The sequence below is a fragment of the Carcharodon carcharias genome, chromosome 6, assembly GCF_017639515.1.
Source record: "Carcharodon carcharias isolate sCarCar2 chromosome 6, sCarCar2.pri, whole genome shotgun sequence".
Classification (NCBI taxonomy): domain Eukaryota; kingdom Metazoa; phylum Chordata; class Chondrichthyes; order Lamniformes; family Lamnidae; genus Carcharodon; species Carcharodon carcharias.
In genome coordinates, this window is record NC_054472.1 from 5,900,010 (window position 1) to 5,920,975 (window position 20,966).

At 44.2% G+C, this 20,966-nt stretch overlaps 1 long non-coding RNA gene across 1 annotated transcript in view; it reads right to left on the bottom strand.

The window, feature by feature from the left end:
- Positions 1-2,409: 2,409 nt before the first annotated feature.
- LOC121278723 overlaps positions 2,410-20,966 on the bottom strand; it is a 34,691-nt gene continuing 16,134 nt past the window's right edge. Inside the window, exon 3 of the long non-coding RNA XR_005943269.1 lies at positions 2,410-2,471. This is a non-coding gene — a long non-coding RNA (uncharacterized LOC121278723). The remainder of the gene's footprint in view (positions 2,472-20,966) is intronic.

Genomic DNA, 20,966 nt, shown 5'->3' on the forward strand with positions numbered 1-20,966 from the left:
GAGTGTCTTAAAGGAGGAAAATGAGGTAGAGAGGTGGAGAGGTGTAGGGAGGGTATTCCAGAGCTTGGGGCCCAGACAGCTGAAGGCATGGCTGCCAATGATAGACTAATTAAAGTCAGGGGATGTTCAAGAAGCCATAAATTGAGGGGTGCAGAGATCTTGGAGGGTTGTTGTTGGATCCTAGTCATCAGTTTGATGGATCCTATGCGCACACTTTGGTACTAATGATAGCGTTGAGTAGCAGACACTTCATAGGTAGAAACTCTGTGTTTATTTACAAAGGTACTCAGCAACAACTAAAATGTGCTTACACTTCAAACTCTATCTCTACACTACTGCAACTACCAATACTCACTACAGGCTACTAACTACAGAGGTAGCCCACGCTACTCTACTATTGGATACTAAGATCATGTAACATGTAACATTCTTCTTAAAGCTATATTACACATCAGATTACCACCGTTGTAGGATTGGAGGAGATTACAGAGGGAGGGAGAATGAGGCCCTGTAGGGATTTGAAAAGAAGGATGAGAATTTTAAAGTCGAGGTGTTGTTTAACCGGGAACTATGTAGATTAGTGAGCACAGGGGTGATGGGTCAACAGGACTTGGTGCGAGTTAGGACACAGACTGTGGCGTTTTGGATGACCTCAAACTTATGGAGTTTAGAAAATAGGAGACCAATCAGGAGTGCATTGGAATAGTCAGGTCTAAAAGTAACAAAGGCACGAATGAGAGTTTCAGGAGCAGATGAGCTAAGTTAAGAGTGAAGTCGGGTGGTGTCCTGGAGATGGAAGTTGACATCTTAATAACGCCGTGGATCTGTAATTGGAGGTCATCTCAGAGTCAAGTATGAGATCGAGGTTGCAAACAGATTGGGTCAGTCTCAGAGAGTTGCAATGGAGAGGGATAGAGTCAGTGACTAGGGAATGGAGTTTGCGGTGGGGACAGAAGACAATGGCTTCAGTCTTTCCAATACTGAATTGGAGGAAATTTCTGCTCATCCAGTATTGGAGGAGTGGAGAGAGGTGCTGGTGAGGTAGAGCTGGATATCATCAGGGTACATGTGTAAACTAATACAGTATCTTCAGATGATGTCACTGAGGGGCAACGTGTAGATGAGAAATTGGAAGGGACAAAAGATCGATCCCTGGGGGACACCAGAGGTGATGGTGCGGGAACAGGAAGAGAAGTCATTGTAGGTGATTCTCTCATTATGCTTAGATAGATAGGAACGGAACCAGGTGAGAGCAGTCCCACCCCAGCTGAACGACTGTGGGGAGGGGTTGGACGCGGATGGTGTGTCACTCATGTCAAAGGCTACAGACAGGTTGAGAAGAACGAGGAGGGAAAATTTATCTTTGTCACAGACACACTGGATGTCATTTGTGACCTTGATAGCTGTTTCAGTACTGTGCCAGGGGCAGATCATGATTGGAGGGATTCAAACATGGAATCCAGCAAAGAAGAAAGGGAGCTTGGAGATGGGATAGTGGTTTACACTGACAAGGGGGAGTCAAGTGTTGGTTTTTTTGATGATATGGGTGATGATTTGAAGGAAAGTGGATAGTACCTGAGGAGAGAGCTGTTAACAATATCAGCTAACATGTGGGGAGGAACAGGTGGGGAAGCTGGGAGCTCAGTAGTTTAGTGGGAATAGGGAGGGGGCAAGAGATGGGTCTCACAGATAAGATGAGCTCAGAGGGGTCGTGAGAGAAGATAGGGGAAAAACTTGACAAAGATGCAAGTTCAGATCTATGACAGGAGGGGTGCACTAATGGAAGTTTGGTTGTCTTGGTGGCCTAGTGAAAAGGAGTGAAATGGTATTGGCAGCTGATCTGATGGTGCACACGTACATACATAGGAACTAGGAGTAGGTCATTCAGCCCCTCAAACCTGCTCCGCCATTTGATAGGATTGGATCAGATGTTGTTCTTATTGTCAGGGATGTCCATCAGCTCCTTACACTTCTTGTTGGAGGTGATGGGAAGACAGGTTTAAAAAGATATGAAGAGATGTCACCTTAGTTTGAGTATGGTGGAGAGTTCAGTAGATTTTCCGATGCCATATTCACATGCCACGGAATAAATGATCATTTTAGCAGATTTTCACAGCTGTGAGCAGGTGTTCATCTGCTGGCCATACAGAGGAGCTTCCAGCCAAGTGCAGCTGCTAACTGGACCATTTTTAACAGGTTCAACTGACCTTGTTCTCTTGACAAGCTCATGGCATTGCGCACAGCAATTGCTCACTGCAGAATAAAGCAGTGTGTCAGGGAAAACAGTGCCTCCCTTGTTCGCATGTGATCAAACATCTGAGCGACAGCTCAGTCGAATTAAAGCTAACATGTCAAAATGTGATTTATATTACACAGCTACTGAATTCGGATGAAGTAAGTACTGTTAACTGAACCTTTGCTTCGTGGTCTTCAGCTCTGCATTCTGTTGTGGATTCCTGTGTCTAGTTCATCTGATCAACATAAAAGATAAAAGCTCATGTTTAATTATTGCTATTACCATTGACGTTAATGCTGTTTCAAATAGCAGTTCAATGAAGCTTGACACAACCAACATATTATGTTTGGCAGTGTTTTACCGAGTTAAGGCCACCAGATGAAAATTAGATTTGAAATGTCCTTCTACTGAAGTGAGGGAGCATTGAGAACTAGACTCCCATCCCATATCCAACTCATGGAACTATGGAATCATCCAGCACAGAAGAAGGCCATTCAGCCCACTGTACCTGTTCTGACTCTTAGAAGAAGCTGTCCAATCAGTCCCACTCCACCTGTTCTTTCCTCATAGCCCTGCAAATCTTTCTCCTTTTCAAGTATTTATCCAATTCTCTTCTGAATGTTACTATTGAATCTGCTTCCTTTCAGGCAGCGTAGTCCAGAAGACAATAACACAGTGCTTAAAATTTTCTCCTCATCTCCCCTCTGGGTCTTTTGCCAATTATCCCAAATCTGTGTTTTGTTACCCACTCTCCTGTTACTGGAAACAGTTTCTCCTTATTTACTCTTTCAAAACCTGGACACGCTTTAAAATTGTTTTAACTAGTTTATATTTTCTGGGAAAAAATATATTCCATTTCAATCTGGGAGGAACAGATTTTTTTATCTATTTAAATTAATTCTTGGATTTGGGTATTTCTGGCTGGGCCACCATTTATTGCCAACCCCTAATTGTCCTTGAGAAGGTGGTTATGAGCTGCCACCTTGAACCGTTGCAGTCCCTGTGGTGTAGGTGCACCCACATAGGAGCCCAGTGGTCATGTAATCCAGAGACCTGGAACAATAATTCAGATAACACGGGTTCAAATTACACCACAGCAGTTAAATCGTTTGGTAATATTTTTATCAGTAAAAGTGACCATGAAGCAGTTGGCTATTGCTGTAAGAATTCAACTGGCTCAACAATGCATTTCAGGAGGAGATTCTACATTCCTTACCCAGTCTGGGACTACATGTGAGTTCCAGTCCTGCAGCAAAGTGGTTGACCCTTAACTGCAAGCGATTCGGTTTTATTAGAGAATGCTGGCTTGCCAGTGACACCCTGACCCTGAGAATGAATGAAAAATGATATAACATGACCTGACCCCATTTAAATATGGTGAGGTTAGTGCTGGGCAAGTAGTTTTCACAATAAATTCTAGTGCAGTTTTACTTAAATTGCCTGGAATACTCTATTCTGCTCAATTTTGCATCTGAAAATTGCTCAAAAATTGGCAATAAAATCCAGTCATTTATTAAAAACCACAATTTTCTTGACACACTTGCAGATTGTCCACGCAGTTTAACAAGGATGAAGCAATTGTCTGTGCTAGACACAAAATGGAAATATTTTCATCTTTTTAGCCCAGCATCGTCCAATAGGTGGAACTGATTAACCACAGGCATGGCTGCAGCAAGACACATGACAACAGTTTTGATACTTCAAAAAATATTTCATTGGCTGTGAAATGCTTTGGGATGTCCTGAGGTCAAGGTTACAATCAGATCAGCCATGGTCTTATTGAATGGTGGAGCAGGTTCGACAGGCTGAGTGGCCTTCTCCTGCTCTGTTTGTCCGTATTGCTGCGGCTGCAGCCGATGTTATTCCCTGAGCCAGCCAAAATCCCAGAGGGAAACTTGTCTTACGGATCATAACCTTTTTTTTTTGTATTTTGAAAACGAGGGGAAACGATTGATCCCAGAGGCATAGAATCCCAGTAACACTTTTAGGATTTTAAAATCAAAAGGTTTATTAACGAGAAGAGAAAAAAAAACTTAAGCACACAAGATTAAAATTACACAGTTAAAACAGTCTTACAAAACATTGACCAAAAAAAAACCCCACTTGGTCAAAATGCACAAGAAAACTATTTGGCAACAGCTCCCTTATAGGCTTTAACCATAAAAATCCAGTAATATTTCCCAAGGTAAAAACCGCTTTAATAAAGTATATCACATGATTTCTCACTCTCTTCCACTCTGGAAAGCTGAAGGAAGTTCAGAAACAGACTGCCTTCTGAAAACAATGACTTTTTTTCTGACTTGAAACTGGATGGCTGCTTCAAATTCACAACTTTTCTCAGCACAGAGCTGGTCTCAGGACATCTCCCTCACACAGCCAACACAACTCAATTAAACATCATTCCTTAAACATCCTTTTCCCCTTTGATCTTAGGCTCTTTGAACCCAATGTTTACAAAATATAAAAAAACCTGTCATGTCTTCCTATTGCTTCCACTTTTGGGTAAAATAAAATTTAATAACCTTCTCTTGTTTACTTATAAAACCTTAAAGTTGTAAAACTTTAACAAGTTGTAAACTTGTTACTTTAAACTCCCTTTGAAATTTAACAGCTGAAAAATAAAGTTTCTATTTACCTTATGATGCAAATTTCAAACGCAACCTATTGACCCATACATTTAACTTCACCATAGCCTCTCATTGCCAATGCTGGCATCTAACTCTTTTACCTTTCATCTCTCTGCTCACACAGACAAGATGCCTTTACTAACCTACCCCCAGTTTAATTACACACACACACACACACACACACACACACACACACACACACACACACACACACACACACACACACACACACACACACACACACACACACACACACACACACCCCCTACCTAAATATCACCATATTCCCAAAAATATTTCTTTTTAAATCCATCTTCACAGTATATTGTGAAAGGTGCTATAGAAATGCAAGGCTTTATCTCTCTTTCATTGTTTCTTTCAATGTCATGCACACACACATGCACATGCACACAGACACACACACACACTCACAGCCTTCTTTACAGAATATCATCATATTCCCAAAAATATTTTTTAAAAAATCCATCTTCACAGTATATTGTGAAAGGTGCTAGAGAAATGCAAGTCTTTCTCTCTCTTTCTCTGTCCTTCATTGTTTCTTTCAATGGCACTCACACACACACACACACACACACACACACACACACACACCATGCATATTTATTTAACAAACATCTCGCACCGTTTAGTAACTAAGGGAATAAAATGCTCCAAACAATCAAAACGCAACCGCACATTCTGCTTTTCATTTTAGCACTCTGCCAACAAACACACAGAATGGTTAAAGTTCACATGTTATTGCTGTGCGAGTCTGAGTTTTAACATTACAGACACAATAACGGTGTCTATGATTCATTGCTCGTTTACTAATCAGACATGTAAATAGGCACATCTGGATTCCTAATTATCCACAAGTGGCTAACGTATTGAACAACACTGATCCAGCACTACACCATAATAGATTGTCTCTTAGAGATATTCATTGCAGTGACTGTATCTCCTGTGTGCTTGTAACGATCTTATTAACTACTGTTCTGCTCCGGGACCAACTCATGTTTCACCTTGTGGCAGTGAAACATTAGGGTTGTCCAGTCTAATATCTATGCTGCTCTGTTACTGACAGCAACTTCTAACTGAAGTAATAATGCAGCATGAAACCCAGCAAGTCCACACATAACTGCAGCAGAGTGATGGATTCCACCTCTCCCGTCTTCTGTGAGCTTTGCTTCAAATCGCCCAAAGATTGCAAATTAGATTCACCAGGGGAAGAGGAACGTTGATATCCATGTCCTTTCAGGGTTCTCTGCTTTGTGTTTCAAACGGTTATTGACATCACAATTATCTTCCACTTCCTATTTATTTCCAGCTCCTTTCTGGGGTGTTTAGCAAAGGTTTCTGGTTAGTTTCTGGTTATTAAGCTGATTTATCATGATTTTGGCCACTTACATCCACTTGAACAACAACAACTTGTATTTATATAGCAGGTTTAATGCGGCAAAGCATCCCAAGGCCCTTCACGGGAGCAATTATCAAACAAAGTCTGGCTAGAGCCACAAAATGAGATAAAAGGAGTGGTTGGAGTAAGTGTTAAGGAGTGCCTTAGAGACAGATAGAGGGATTTAAGGAGGGAATTCCTGACCAGAGAGCCTTGGCAGCTGAAGGCATGGCCGCCAACAATGGAGTGATTCAGGCTAGGAGATTCTCAAGAGGCTGGAATTAGATTAATGCTCTTGGAGGGTTGTGAGGCTGAAGGAGATTACAGGGATAGGAAGGAGGCAAAGGAAGCTATGAGCCTTTCGGCCAATTTGTTTGCAGCAATGTCCTGGAGACTCATCTTCAATTCCTGGAGACTCCAGGCCAATCCTGGAAGTGTTGGCAGCGGTAGGTGTTTGGCCACTCATTGGCAAATGCAGGTGACTTAATCTCCAATTTAGGGATCACCAGCATGAAAACAACTAAAGATAGGATCGGACATTGTTCGGCATCTTTGAGCCTGGGCCATAGCCCCACAAAATGATTCCTTTTCCCCCCCAATTGCATCTCAATTCACAGGGTGTGAACTTTAACCTTTTTGCTCATTTCTGGTTAAAATGCTAAGATGAAAAGCAGAGTGTGTCAGTGCCTTCTGATCATTCTGAACACTTTTCTCCGTTGGTTATAGAACAATGGGAGATGTTTGTGAAGTAAATGGACACAAGGGAATAAATTCATCACGTGTAAAGAGTTTTGTACTTAAGTTAGTGCATATGGGAAAAAAATGTGTTCCCCTTAGCAACATCTGTGACCAGTCAATGACTTCTACTGGACAACAATCTACGTGGCAGTAATTTCAATGCCCATTCAATGCCATCTGAGCAATGTCTGTCTGGTGGTGATAAAAGTATCCAGTAAGAGGATTATAGAGGAGGCCATTCAACAAATCATGATGTGCCAACTCTTTCTGTCCCATTCCCCCGCTCTTTCCCTGTAGCTCTGCATCTATCTTCTTTTGGCGTATTTATCCAATTCCCTTTTGGAAGTCACTATTGAATCTGTTTCTACCACCCTTTCAGGCAGCGCTTTCCAGGTCACAACAACTCACTGCATTAAAAAATGCACTCCTTCTCCCACAATACTCCAGCTGGGCCTAAAGTATGATGGATAAATAGTTTAGCATAAATGCCATTTTTGTTTTCATAGCTTTGACCAAGATGCTAAGACATTAAAAACCGATAAATTCGGAACATCTTCTATGAGAGTTTTGCAGGCAAGCAGACTGATTGAGGCTTAAACACCAGGAACAAAATATGGATGCACCCTTGTGTAGCCCAGTAGTCACTCCCAGAATGGAGTGCAGAGTCAGTGCTGTGTAAATTGATCCAAGGGATGTGTGTGAGTGAAAGGCTGCAATTTAATCCAAGGTTTCAGATAATGCCTGTAAACCATATGACATCATCTGAAACACTTATTAAATTACAACCTCCTTACTGACTCCCAACTCTCCATAACCTCTATATCTCGCACATCAGTTATATATGATATTGATTTCAGCATTTGATGCCAGAGGTTACTCATTATTGTTACTAACATTCCCTGTGAGCTCATTTAGAACTTCATACAGCTACAAGGATAGAAATCTGGAAATCAACTCATCTTTTAATTCCATATAGGCCAGGGAATTGTATGCAAAGTCACAAGAGTAGAAGATGGAGGATCAAGAACCTTTTCAGAATCAAATTCACTTTAGCCTCTCCTCATTTGAAGGTGTGATTCACCATACAGCAACAACAATTTGCCTTTATAAAGCACCCTTCACATAATAAAATGTTCCTAAGATGCTTCAAAGAAGTGTTATCAAGCAAAACCTGACACTGATCTAGGAGACATCAGGAGAGATGACCAAAAGCTTTGTCAAAGTGGTAGATTTTAAGGAGCATATTAAAGGAGCAAAGAGAGCTGGAGATATTTAGGGAGGGAATTCAAGAATTTAGGCCTTTGGCAACTGAAGGCACAGCCGCCAATGGTGAAGTGATCAAAACTGAAGTTGTTGAAGAGACATGAATTGGAGAAGTGCAGATATCTTGGAGTTTTGTAGGGTTGGAAGAGTTTACAGAGATAGGGAGGGACAAGGCCATGGAAGGATTTGAAAATAAGGATGAGTTTTTAAACTGAGATGTTGCCAGACTGGGAGTCAATAACAGGTGCGGGTTGCACTGTGCCGTGACATGTATCTACCTGATGTTTGCACACACCTGCATTCCCAGAGCAGAATGAGCTTCTCATATCTACTCCAGTGAAACCTGTTAGCTCAGCAGGCCCAATTCTGTCAGATATCTCAGAATTTGATCCCATCAAGCAGAGAGAAACTGTTTCCATTGGCGGAAGGGGAGAGCTAGAGGACACCTAGCTCAGGTGATTGGCAAAATAACCAACAGTAACATGAGGATAAACATTTTTAAGCAGTGAGTGCTTAGGATCTGGAATGTACAGACTGAAGGTGTAGTGGAAGCAGATTCAATCCTGTCTTTCAAAAGGGAATTGGATAGTTATCTGAAGAGAAAAATTTGCAAGACTACGGGGAAAGGACAGGAGAGTGGAACTAACTAAATGGTCTTGCAGGGAGCCAGCACAGACAGGATGGGCTGAATGGCCTCCTTCTTCGCTGTAACTTTTCTATGATCCTACCATTTTATGAGTCCATTCCATGATTCCGCCTCTTTGTAGCATTTTCAACTTTTTTTTAAGTTAAAGCTTTGACACAGTTGTGCCCCACTGTTGGGTTTTGTTATCAACATTAAGGTTAAAGAAAATTAGCTGTAACTATTTAATTGCAGTGCCCTCACTTTCCACCTCAATTTTGGAGCCATTGGCTTAGAGGGAAAAGTTTGTAAATCAGCACCTGTTTTCATCCAGCAGAGGAGAAACTGCTGACTTGACTGTCCAATTGTTTCAGTTGAAGTACTTGGAAAAGGGAACATGCATAACACCGTCCATAAAACTGCAACGTGTTTACATAAGCAGAAGCCAGTCACGGTCTCCGAGATCCACTTGTTTAATTCTTTTTGAAAGGATTGGAAGGCAGCTTTTAAGACTTGTGTGTCCACTTGTTATCCCGAACGATGTTGTTCCAACACAAACACCCTGCAAGTGTTCTTACTCAGAGTTTCCTTCTGTGGCTTGGCCTCACACTCAAGAGGACAATGAGATAAGTTGAATGGGAGAAACGCTGACGTCAAAGGCCCCTGAGCGGAGGCCTGGCCGAGCGTGCAGCTCGCCACAATAATCTTTGCCGCTGACGGTGCCAGGAGCAGAGCAACTCTGGCCTCTTGGTAAAGGCTGTGATTATTTTTTTGTGGTTCTCGTATTATTTGGAATGTCTAACCAGCCTGACCACATAGTCACTTGGAGGCCCATTGCAGGTTTGAAGATTAAAAGTCAAGCAGTTCAATGAAGCGTTCAGAGAGATGGAACTCGCACAATGCACATTTGTTGCTCTAAGTGTAGTGATGGAATCTCACCAACCCCCATATCAATGCTTCTCTCACTGCTGCACAGCACAGTACATCCATTCTCTCCTCCCTCAACACTGTCTTTCTCCCTCTTTCTCACACACACTCATCCTTTCCCATCTCTCTCTCTCTCCCTCCCTCTGTTCCCCATGTTTTCCTCATATCTATTCATGTCCCCAGCCATTGGGAATTCCACCAGTCACGTAGGTTTGCCAACCCTCCAGGATTGTCCTGGAGTCTGTGAGAATCAAAGAGTAATCTCCCAGGACTCAGCCACCAGCAAATCCCCAGACAGAAAAACTTCTTAGAGGCTTAAATGCATTTTAATTTTCTTTGAACACTTCTGCTTGTTGATTATACCAATATTGATGGTGGGGGAGGGGTGGTGATGGTGGGGATGTGGGGAAGGGGGAAGGGCTGTTGGGTTGGGAGAGACAAGAGGAGGCAAGAAGTCACATGATGAAAACTCCAGGAATACACCTAACTGAAGTAGGCAACCTGAGATCCAGCAATGTCTGGAGAAAAAAGCCCCCAGGGAGATGAAATAACAGCGAGTTATAACCCCGTCCCCCTTCCCCCACTCTTTGGAGTTCCAGGGCCATTCTGTTTAATGTGTTAATATAAATATTTTATAAATTAGACACAAAAGGGGCAATTCCTTCATCTAATTATTATTACATGTATGATGGAGATGGAAGAAGAGGGCTTTGGTGATGGAAAGGATATTGGGTCAGGAGCTCAGCTCGGGTCAAACAGCGTGCCAAGTTTGCGAACAGTCTGGAGCAGCCTCAGACAGTGGCTTATCTTCCCACTTCTGCTAAAAGTCCATAAACTGGTGATTTAACAGGTAGGGAATGAACACACTGAGCTATTTATTAAATGAGGCATAGTTTTTTATGATGCAGCTTTGTTTTAGTGCCAAGTCTGTTCCTGATGATATGAGACTGTTGATGGGCAACACACATTATTCATTATTCCCAAGAAAGATTTTATGATTTGATTCTGATTTTCAGACATGCAAGTATTTCTCTTGACCTTTAAGCTTGTTAGAGTTTCTAGTTTTATTGTGTTTATTAATGAAGAGATCAATATGGAAAGACACACTTTTAATAAATCTGCTCATTTTTTGCTACGTTGGAATGCTCAATATCTTTATCAATTGGCTTTATTCCCTTTTGTCTATCCCTTACACTGTAAAACACCATTTCAGTCTCTGTTCAGATTCCTATACTTTGTCCTGACCATATTAAAAGCTAATTGCTCTGTCCTTTAATTCACAGATGAAGGGTTTCTGAAAACATAGTGTCTTTAAATCCATTCTGGAAGAATCCAGGGTTTACTCTCTGTCATTATTGCATACTGTTGTAGAAAGCTCTTAATGGTACAATTGAAGTAAATGGAATGTAAATACACTATTAAAATTTATCTAGTTATTTCACTAAGAGCTTCAAAGTAAACTGATATTTTTTCCCAAACGTTTCCAAGCCATATTTTCAAAGAATTTTATCTGATCTAAATCACTGATGCTGATCTTGTCAGCTCTTAGAATGTTACATCACAGAAGGAAGCCATTTGGCCCATCATGCCTGTGCCAGCTCTTTGAAAGAGCTATTGAATTAGTCCCACTCTCTGCTTCTTCCCCATAGTCCTGGACATTCCTCCTTTTCAAATAATTGTCCAATTCCCCTTTGAAATTTACTGTTGAATCTGCTTCCACCATCCTTTCAGGCAATGCATTTCAGATCACAACAACTCCTTGTGTAAATAAATAATTCTCTTAATCTTTCCTCTGGTTCTTTTGCCAATTACCTTAAACCTGTGTCCTCTGGTTACCGACCCTCCTGTCAATGGGAACAGTTTCTCCTTATTTACTTTCTCGAAACCCTTCGTGATTTTGAACACCTCTATTTAATCTCCTCTTAACCTTCTCTGCTCTAAGGAGAACAATCCCAGCTTCTCCAGTGTCTCCACATTAATTAAGTCCCTCATTCATGGTGCTCAAGGGAAACACACTTTGACATTATTTCTGCTTGAAGCTGTGAGATATGAGCATGTTCACCAAACTAGAAGATGCTATGTCAGTAGACCGGCTGAATCACCGCCCAGTGATGGCACAGTCATTACTTTGCCTGATGTGGTTTATTGGCAACCAAAACTTAAGTGGTTTTTGAGATATGTTGAACTGATTTAGGACAGCAGTCCTAAGGCTGCATGCTTTATTTCTGCTCATAGAAACTTTCAAACATATTCTGATCAGGAAACGCAGTCAGCTGCTCTCCCACCGTAATCCTGTCTCTGCATGGCTGCCATTACAGGTGAGTGGTATGTTCTCCATAATCACACATTGAAACCTAATCAATTCCAGCATCTTAACCTTAAAATCAGAGACAGGCCGTTCAGGGGTGACATCAGAAAACACTTCCTCACACAAAGGGTAGAGGAAATCTGGAACTCTCCCCCCCCCCCCGAAAAAAGCTGTGGAGGCTGAGGACCAATGATAACTTTCAAAACTGAGATTGATAGATTTTTGTTGAATGAAGTTGTTAAAGGTTACAGGACCAAGGCAGATTGACGGAGTCAAGATACAGATCAATCATCATCTCATTGAATGGTAGAACAGGCTCGAAGGGCTGAATGGCCTCCTCCTGATCCTATATTCCTTTGTTATAGCACCAGGTAATTAGATACATCAACAGAATATAAATCTGTATGGGTTTTAACTTGTTCCACCTGTTGTCAACAAGACAATAATGGAGTGTAATGGGGTCAATTGAGGTATACATTGACTTGTTTGGTGTGACATATGGATATGAGGAAGGGCTGCTTCATAGAATTTGTAGCACATTGAGTATAATCACTTAGAGAAAATTCCTCACATAGTTAAAATTATAAGATACAGGTCTTTAAATATTCTACACCCTGAGTTAGATCAACTGTACACAGGCATCCATGTCAACCGCAGGCAATCTCTGGAAGTGGAATGTGAATGATTCATCACTTGGTGAGTCTACTCTTTCTCCAGATCTCTGGTGAAGCACAGAGGCAGATTCTTAAACCGTGTAGCCTTGTTAGAAGTCTATTCACTGGGGCATCTACAGCTCCCCTTCCTTGGAATTTAACTGAGTTATTTAATTACAACTTGAAGACATCATGTCTTGAGACTTGCCCATAATTCAGGTTGATACTCTCAGTATTGTACTGGGGGGAGTGCTGCACTGTCAGAGGTGCTATGCTTCAGATGAGATGTTAAACTGAGGCTCTGTCTGCCCTGTCACGTGCTATTTTGAAGAACAGCAGGGGAGTTCTCCCCAGTGTCCTGGTCAATATTTATCACAAAAACCAATTAACTGGTCATTATCACATTACCGTTTGTGGGAGCTTGCTGTGTGCAAATTGACTGCTGTGTTTCCTACATTACAACAGTGAACACATTTCAAAGGTATTGCATTGGCTGTAAAATGCTTTGGGATGGCGTAAGGTTGTGAAAGGTGCTATAGAAATGCAAGTTCTGTCTTTTTCTTCCTTCATCAAATATGGGACAATAAGACCCTCTAGTTGAGTTCTTTCAATTGGTTAAATCCTTTACCTATGACACATGAAGCAGTGAGATCCACACTTCCAGATGTTCCACTGTGGTTTTCAGGAATAACGAACCTTCTTTACTAGACATTTTTCAGATATATAACTACAAACCCTTTTAAAGGAGATCAAAGCTGGTTTGTTTTAAGCTGTGAATATTAGTTGGTAAGTTAATTAGAAACCTTTGACCACTTGGCAAATCCAGTTTCATTGATAGAACTTAAGTGGGCTGTGAACTACTGATACACATGTGCAACATTTTAACTGTAATGTGCCTGTGTGTTTGAAAGATGAAATGTGTAAGGAGCAGTTAGCTTGCTTCATTGCTTCCTGGCTATCTGCAGCGAAATGACCAGCTGGGATTCAGTTTGGATAAATACTTGAAAGGGGACAAATGTGCAGGGCGATGGGGAAAGAGCAGGGCGAGTGGAACTAATCGGATGGCTCTTTCAAAGAGCCAGCACCAGCACGATGGGCCGAGTGGTCTCCTTCTGTGCTGGAGGATCCCATGCTTCCATCATAATGAGCATTAGTGGGTCAGTCTGCTATAAACCTCACCTGATGTTCCTATTTATCAAAATCAGTGGAAAGCAAAGATCAGATGGGTGTTTGACGTGCAGCCGGTCTGTTACTGCTTGTTTTACACTCCTCTGACAGTTGGTGATGACATTTTCCAATTTTATATCCCCCACCCCAGCCTTGTATCCAGGCCTTTTTTCTTGGTTCCTGTTTCCATGGGAATGGAAAGTAAGGGAAATTCAGGCGGAATTGTCCCAGACTCGCACTAAGTGTGGTAGCGGGTTGTGGAAAAAAAGACGTTTAACCTGCCAGCCACAATGGTGGGTGTGTGTGCCATATCATCCCCTTCCCTCTTTCTAAATGATGCAGTCACGGGAAACATGTCGGATCGCTGGTGGGCAGCCTCCGATTTGCCCACCATGCTGTTACCTCGCTGCTTCCTCATGCCGGGCGCCGTGTTTAAACTGCAGCTGCGCCCACACTTCTCAATGCTTACAGCCCAGCACAGCTCCGGTGAAGACATGGCTCCAAAAGCCAGGAAGAGCTCAGCCCCCTGATTCAGTGAATCATCCCTGGGACACCTTCTGGATGTCGTGGAGGCTGCCGTGATGCCCTCTACCCCCGCTCTGGCTGCCAGAGGCCCATCAGTCTCACCGCTCTGGCTTGGGAGGCGGTGGCAGAGGTGGTCAGTGCCAATGCTGCACCAAGCGGTCGGCCATCCAGAGCAGAAGAAGGTGCCACCAGGGTAAGTCAATCATCTCATCAATCTCAACTCACTCACTCATAATCCCATCACACGTTTACTGACATCTCACTCACTGCCAGCTCAAGGGACATCACCACTCACTCTCTCACACACACCCATACATCTCCAACTGGCCTCATCTCCTCTGGAGACTGCCTCCTCATCCCATCCATGGCTCCACTCAGCACACAATCACTCCTGGTATCCTTCTCATTTGGCCGGTCATGCACCTTGCTCACGCTCTCTCCATCTGTCTTTATGCAGGACAAGATTGCGCAGAATCAATGGGAGAGGTCCCAGGCTGGGGGTGGAGTGCTGGATATCAAGGCCCTCGCTCTGTTGGAGAGTCGTGGGTTGGAGCTGACCGGAGAGGACATGAACCCGTTCCTGCAGCGATGGTGAGGTTGGTGGTCACACCCACATGAGGATCCTGCACCACATCATCCATCTCTCAACGCTGCTCTGAGCCCAATGTTCTGTCTTCAACGTGGCTGCCAAGCACTAATAATCTCCACTTTCTGTCCTCGGCACATCTGACACATCGCCCTCAGGTAACCTTAACCGGAACCTCCATGCCAAGAGCGCCTTGGAAGAGGGCCCTGAGGGCAGCATTGGTGAAGACCCATCACGGTGCTTACCCACACCCTCCACCAGCGCAGCGGCACACACCTCGGGGGGAACTAGATATAGAAGAGCCTCAGGATCACAATCTGGTGAGCACAGCCCACAATCTGCTCCACAGCAGGAGGAGGCAGGGACATCTTTGGTCACCAGCACTTGGAGGACTGCTGGAGGCAAGGAATCTGCGGAGTCTGAGTCAGATAATGAGCCTCTGGACTTGATCCTCAATCAGTAGTTGGAGTTCCAAAGGCAATCACAGGAACATCAGGAAGGGATGTCTGGTGCACTTCTCAGATTGCAGAGGAAGATGGAGGAGTCCGTCTGCCTTCAGTCCAAGGTGATAGCACCAGCATGCCAACACATCAAGGTCAACACTAGCAGGATGGTGGCCGCCATGGAGACCCTGGTCCAGGACATTGATCCCACACGGCTGTGCAGGCAGAACTCCATCGCTGACACCATAATTGGCCTCCAACAGTGTCAACGTGAGAGGGGTGCAGGGCAGCTCCAACTCATTCCAGCTTCCCTTTGTCCTCAAGGATTCAGCCAGGGGCCATTGGGCACCCGTAGGGAGGAGGACCAGTAGCTCCACAACCCTGGACCATCCACCCAGATGACTCCAGGAATGTCTGGCTGATCCAAATCCCCTCTTCCTGTGACCCCCTCGCAGCTCCAGCTCCACAGGCTGAGGAGGGTGCAACTGGCCCACAGCAGGACATCCAAAGCAGGCTGGAGCCCTCTAGGTCTCGGCCCTCCAGAGGACGCACACCAAGGTCATCAGAGACAGGGTGTAGCAGTCAGCAGGCTGCCTCCACCTCCGCTGTGGATGTCGGGGGAGCACCAAGATGTAACGGCAGGGTTAGGAATGTTAAGATGACATAATTGCACAGCCTGGCCACGGGTGTTAGTCACTTGTACATAATGTTCACTATTGTAAATAAATTCCCAAGAATGTCTCCTTGCCTGTGGCTCCTTGTTCTGATGAGCAGTGTTCGTGTCACTCAGATGTGAAACCTTGGCTCCTGCACAAGATAAATGCAGGTGTCTCAGTCCAGGGCCTCTTCCCTGTGCAGTGTGTAACCTTCAGAGTAAAGTGATGGTCTGGTTTCACACTCCCTGGACACATTACTGATGCCTGCACCTCGATGGTGCTGGTCATTGCTGCCAGAATGTGGTGGGCAGGTGTCACAGAGTTCCCTCATACTCTCTGTGCGCTCGCAACACCTTTTGAGGTGGGGCTGGCCCCACATCTCTTCAGCATCTGTGACCAGTGATGCTGTGCTCCTGAAGGGGACAGGTGCTGAAGGCTGACAAAGGATCAAGCGCATTTAAAGTTTCACGGCTGCGTCTCCATGATATGACCCTGATCACAGAGCGCGAGTGAGCTGCCCTCGGCCAGACAGGAGTCAGACATTCACAGAGACAATGTGAAGATCCAAGGAGTGAGCTCACTGTGTCGTCATCATCCTCCTGGAACCAAGTGAATATTAGGGCCTCTGCTACATCTCCATGACATGAGCCTGAACACTGAGGGGATGTGCACTGCCATCAGCCACACAGGAGTCAAACGTACACAGATGCAAGGAGAGAATGTCAGGACTGTCCTCACTGCATCTCATCATCATTCTCCATGAACCTTGCAGCTATGAGGGCCTCCTGAGCACCTGCCTCATCTGGCTGGTGTGAGGACCTCATCACAGTCATCCTCGCCTGCGAGGACCTCATTACAGTCATCTCCTTTGAGCTCCTCCCATCAGAGGATATATGAAGTTCCTCCATCCCCTTCTCAGCCTGGTCCTCCCCTGTTGCAGTGCCAGGTTGTGTAGTGCAGCAAGCTACAATGATGCATGACACCCTTTGGGGACAGTATTGCAGAGCTTCACCGGACCTGTCCGAGCACTGGAACCTCATTTTCAAAATGCCTTATCATTTGCTCCACCAAATCTGGGTTGTGGAATGAGCCTCGTTTTACTGTCGCTCTGCTGCAGTCTGAGGCTGCCACACGGGTGTCATCGGCCACGTCCTCGTGGGTGGCCCTTGTCCAATTGCTCCGCTGCTGAATGGTCTCAGTTGTGGAAGAATGCTCACCTTTGACAGGCTTTTCCAAGTGCATGGTCATTTCCCTCAACACTCCCCCCACCCCCCAGAAAACAGCATGTGCTTGTGTACTTCCTTCAGTCTGTTCTGCCTTTAATTTTCAAGGCGATATTATTGTTGAGTTAGGCTATCAAGAGATATGGAGCAAGTGCAGGAAAATGGAGTTGAGATGCAGATCAGCCATTTTCAAATGGAATGCAGAACAGGATCGAGGGGCTGAATGGTCATCTTCCATTCCTTTGTCCCCATCTAACAAATAGCACCTGAGGAAAGGTCAAGAGCCCTTAACCATATAGTACACTTGAATCTGACAGATAAGCACCTTGTTCAAATCAAGCAAACTACCCATCAAGGTGCAACTCTCCAAGCGTTACAGGAAGTAGTGATGAAAGGGTGGCCTGAGAGCATCAAGGTCACACCTGTGGTCACAGAGCCTATGGCATACTTAGATGAACTGACAACCCAAGATGGCGTCTTGTACAAAGGAAATAGAGTCATCATCCCCTAAGCAGATGAGAGGAGAGATGCTGAAGCACACCCATGCAAGCCATCAAGGAATTGAATCAAATCTGAGGAAGGCAAGAGAAGTGCTCTCCTGGCTAAACATGAGCAATGAAATTAAAGACCACATCAGCAAGTGCGGTGTGTGTAACGAGTACCGAGGGAAGCAAGCTAGAGAGCCATTGATAATGCATGACATCCCAGGCAGACCATGGATGAAGCTGGGAGTAGACCTCTTCACTACAGCAGGAGCTGATTATCCTGTCACTACTACTCAGACTACTTGGAGGTAGACCAATGCTTGGCCTAAATAGCCTAGTGGTTATGGTACTGGGTTTGTAACCCCAAGATCAAGAGTTCAAATCTCACAATGACAAACTATGAAATAATGTAACTTCATCTGAAACAGATTGGAGGTAGACCAGCTGACTTTAATGACAACAGGAGAAATAGTAGAATGCCTGAAAGCACACTTCAGTCGTTCCAGCATTCCAGGCATTGTGATAAGTGACAATGGCACTCAATTCAAGAGTGAATTCATCCGCTTCACAAAGGATTGGGAAATTCAACGCTATACATCATTTCCGAACTGTCCCCAGTCAAAAGGAAAGACTGAGGTGGCAGTGAAAACCACCAAAGGAATCAACAAGAAATCGAGCAAATCTAGCACAGACATATACAAGACAAGCCTCGAGTGGAGAAACCCCATAACTGAAGTCACGGAAAGTAGTCCAGCCCAAAGACTAATGTCATGTCAAACTCAAACTACTCTTCCAATAGCAAAAAAGCAACTGAAACCAGAAGTAGTGACAGACATGAGTGGAGACAATTGAGGTGAAATGGCAGACAGTCAAATTTCATTTGATAAGACTGACAAACCATTGCCAGAGTTGAGCATTGAAGAACCCGTCAGGCTTCAAACCTTCAACACTTTCAACAGGAGCCAGCCCACTTGGGAACTTGGGCCATGCATGGAGCAGCTGTCACCTCGATCGTATGCGGTGGAAGTGAATGACCAAATATACTGGCCCAACTGCAGGCATATATGAACAACCAGAGAAGCTGTTCCTTCACTGCAGGTGGCCAATCAGGAAGAAGGGATCTCACCAGCTGCATAGAAGAAAGGATGACCATCACTCCCAGAGGTCCACTGGTCCCCAACAACGGAAATGGAACAACAACAATAGCTACCACAGCAACAAGTGCCATGGTAACGACACATTCCTCGGAGAAAGAACAAGATTCAATTGAACAATCAATGACAACATGCATGCATACCATTAAAAGGCCTGCATGATTTAATGACTGTGTGTGTGAGGCATGTGTAGAGGCTGACAAGAATAGCAAATAGTTTGTTAATGCTAGAGAACAGTTGTGGTGTTGTGGGTAACTCAGTTACACAGTGCATGCAATGTTTTTTGTTATGGAAAGGGGGTTGTTTGGGGTTTGAAATGCAATCATTAAGTGTCCTACCTGACTTTCCATGAGGTAATGCCTGGGGGCAGCCATGATTACATTCAGTTCAATAAAGACATTACACTAGAAAGATGTTTAGTCTTTGCGCTCAGCAAGGGTAGAAGGTGGCTCTCAATGGGCCTCCCTGTCCCCCCCCCCACTCCCCCACCACCTCCTGATGGCCAGTCCTTTGAGCAGGCATTGAATGAGTCACCCACCCCATGGGTGACAAGCAGCCGCACAAGTTTACCTAAAACAAAAATACCTGGAAAAACTCAGCAGGTCTGGCAGCATCGGTGGAAAAGAACACAGTTAACGTTTCGAGTCCGTATGACTCTTCAACAGAACTAAGTTTAAAAAATAGAAGAGAGGTGAAATATAATCTGGTTTGGGGGGACAAGAAGAGCTAGATAGAGGGCCAGTGATAGGTGGAGATAACCAAAAGATGTCACATAACTATACATATATCCAAGGTAACGCCATGCATGTGTGCTGACCCTTTCCAGTCTCTATACACACGCACGCATACACTACTGTCATGTGGTTCTCTACATCAGATTGTGGGTGGTACTGTTCTCCAGTCCCACATTAACCCTTGCTCTGCTGAACACCCTTATACTACACCACTGACAAGATGCAGCCCTGGGTGCCAGGTAAAATGTGAGAGAGAGAGAGAGAGAAAGACAGCATGGAGTCGAGGGGCACCGCTTTCCTCCCCACCAACTCTGTTCCTTACTGCAGTCGCCAGGCGATTGGATGAAGATTATGAAGCTTATGGAAGACCTCAGGCTTGCCTATTCATCTTGGTAGATTTAATTTATTTGTCATGGCGCTCTGACCTCCCATTCTGCATCCACCTCCCATTACATGATGAGCTGCAAACACAGTGGGGGTGGGAGAGGGGGCGGGTCCCTTGTGATGCCGGTAAAATCGCACTGAACCATAAAATTGCTGCTAATTGGTTGGTTGCTGATGAGCCTCTCTTAGCTTTGTGCCATTCCAAGATGGTCATTACCCAAAGTTAGCTTCAATGCAGTAAAGTGCGAGGAAGCAGGAACACATCAGGGAACTGGAAAGACGTCTTTCTGTATGATTGTCCTGCCACCCCCTTCCTCCCCCACCCCCTGCCATATTGCTACAACAGGTCATGGACACTGTTTCAGGCAGGTAATCCAATCAAAGGCTTTTAGTGGCATTGTAAACTTTTAGAGCAAATCATGATTGGTTTATGAACCTCCCTAGACCTGAGAGACTAAATTGAAGCTTAGAAAAGGTTGCCAGAAATGTGTTATTCTTCATAATATATGGTCAGTTTTTCAAGTTCCCCTTGGATCTGTGCGGCAGGATGCTTTGAGTATCATAGAAATAGAGGGAACAAGTGAATGGCAAAGACAAAGTCAGGATGCTCGAGCTGCATCATTACACGATCCTTTGGTTGGAGCCTCTCATGATATTAAAGTTCTCACTTCAATGCCATCATTTCTGAAGCCTCCTTTTCCTTCACTGCTGCACTTCCAATTGTGAAACAATTGTTTTCTTAATAATTTCATTTCCTGCAAGTGTGGAGTTCAGGAATCCTGATGTTAATCCTTGATTTTGAACCTCTCTTCCTTGTTTACAAAGATCTCCAATGGTCT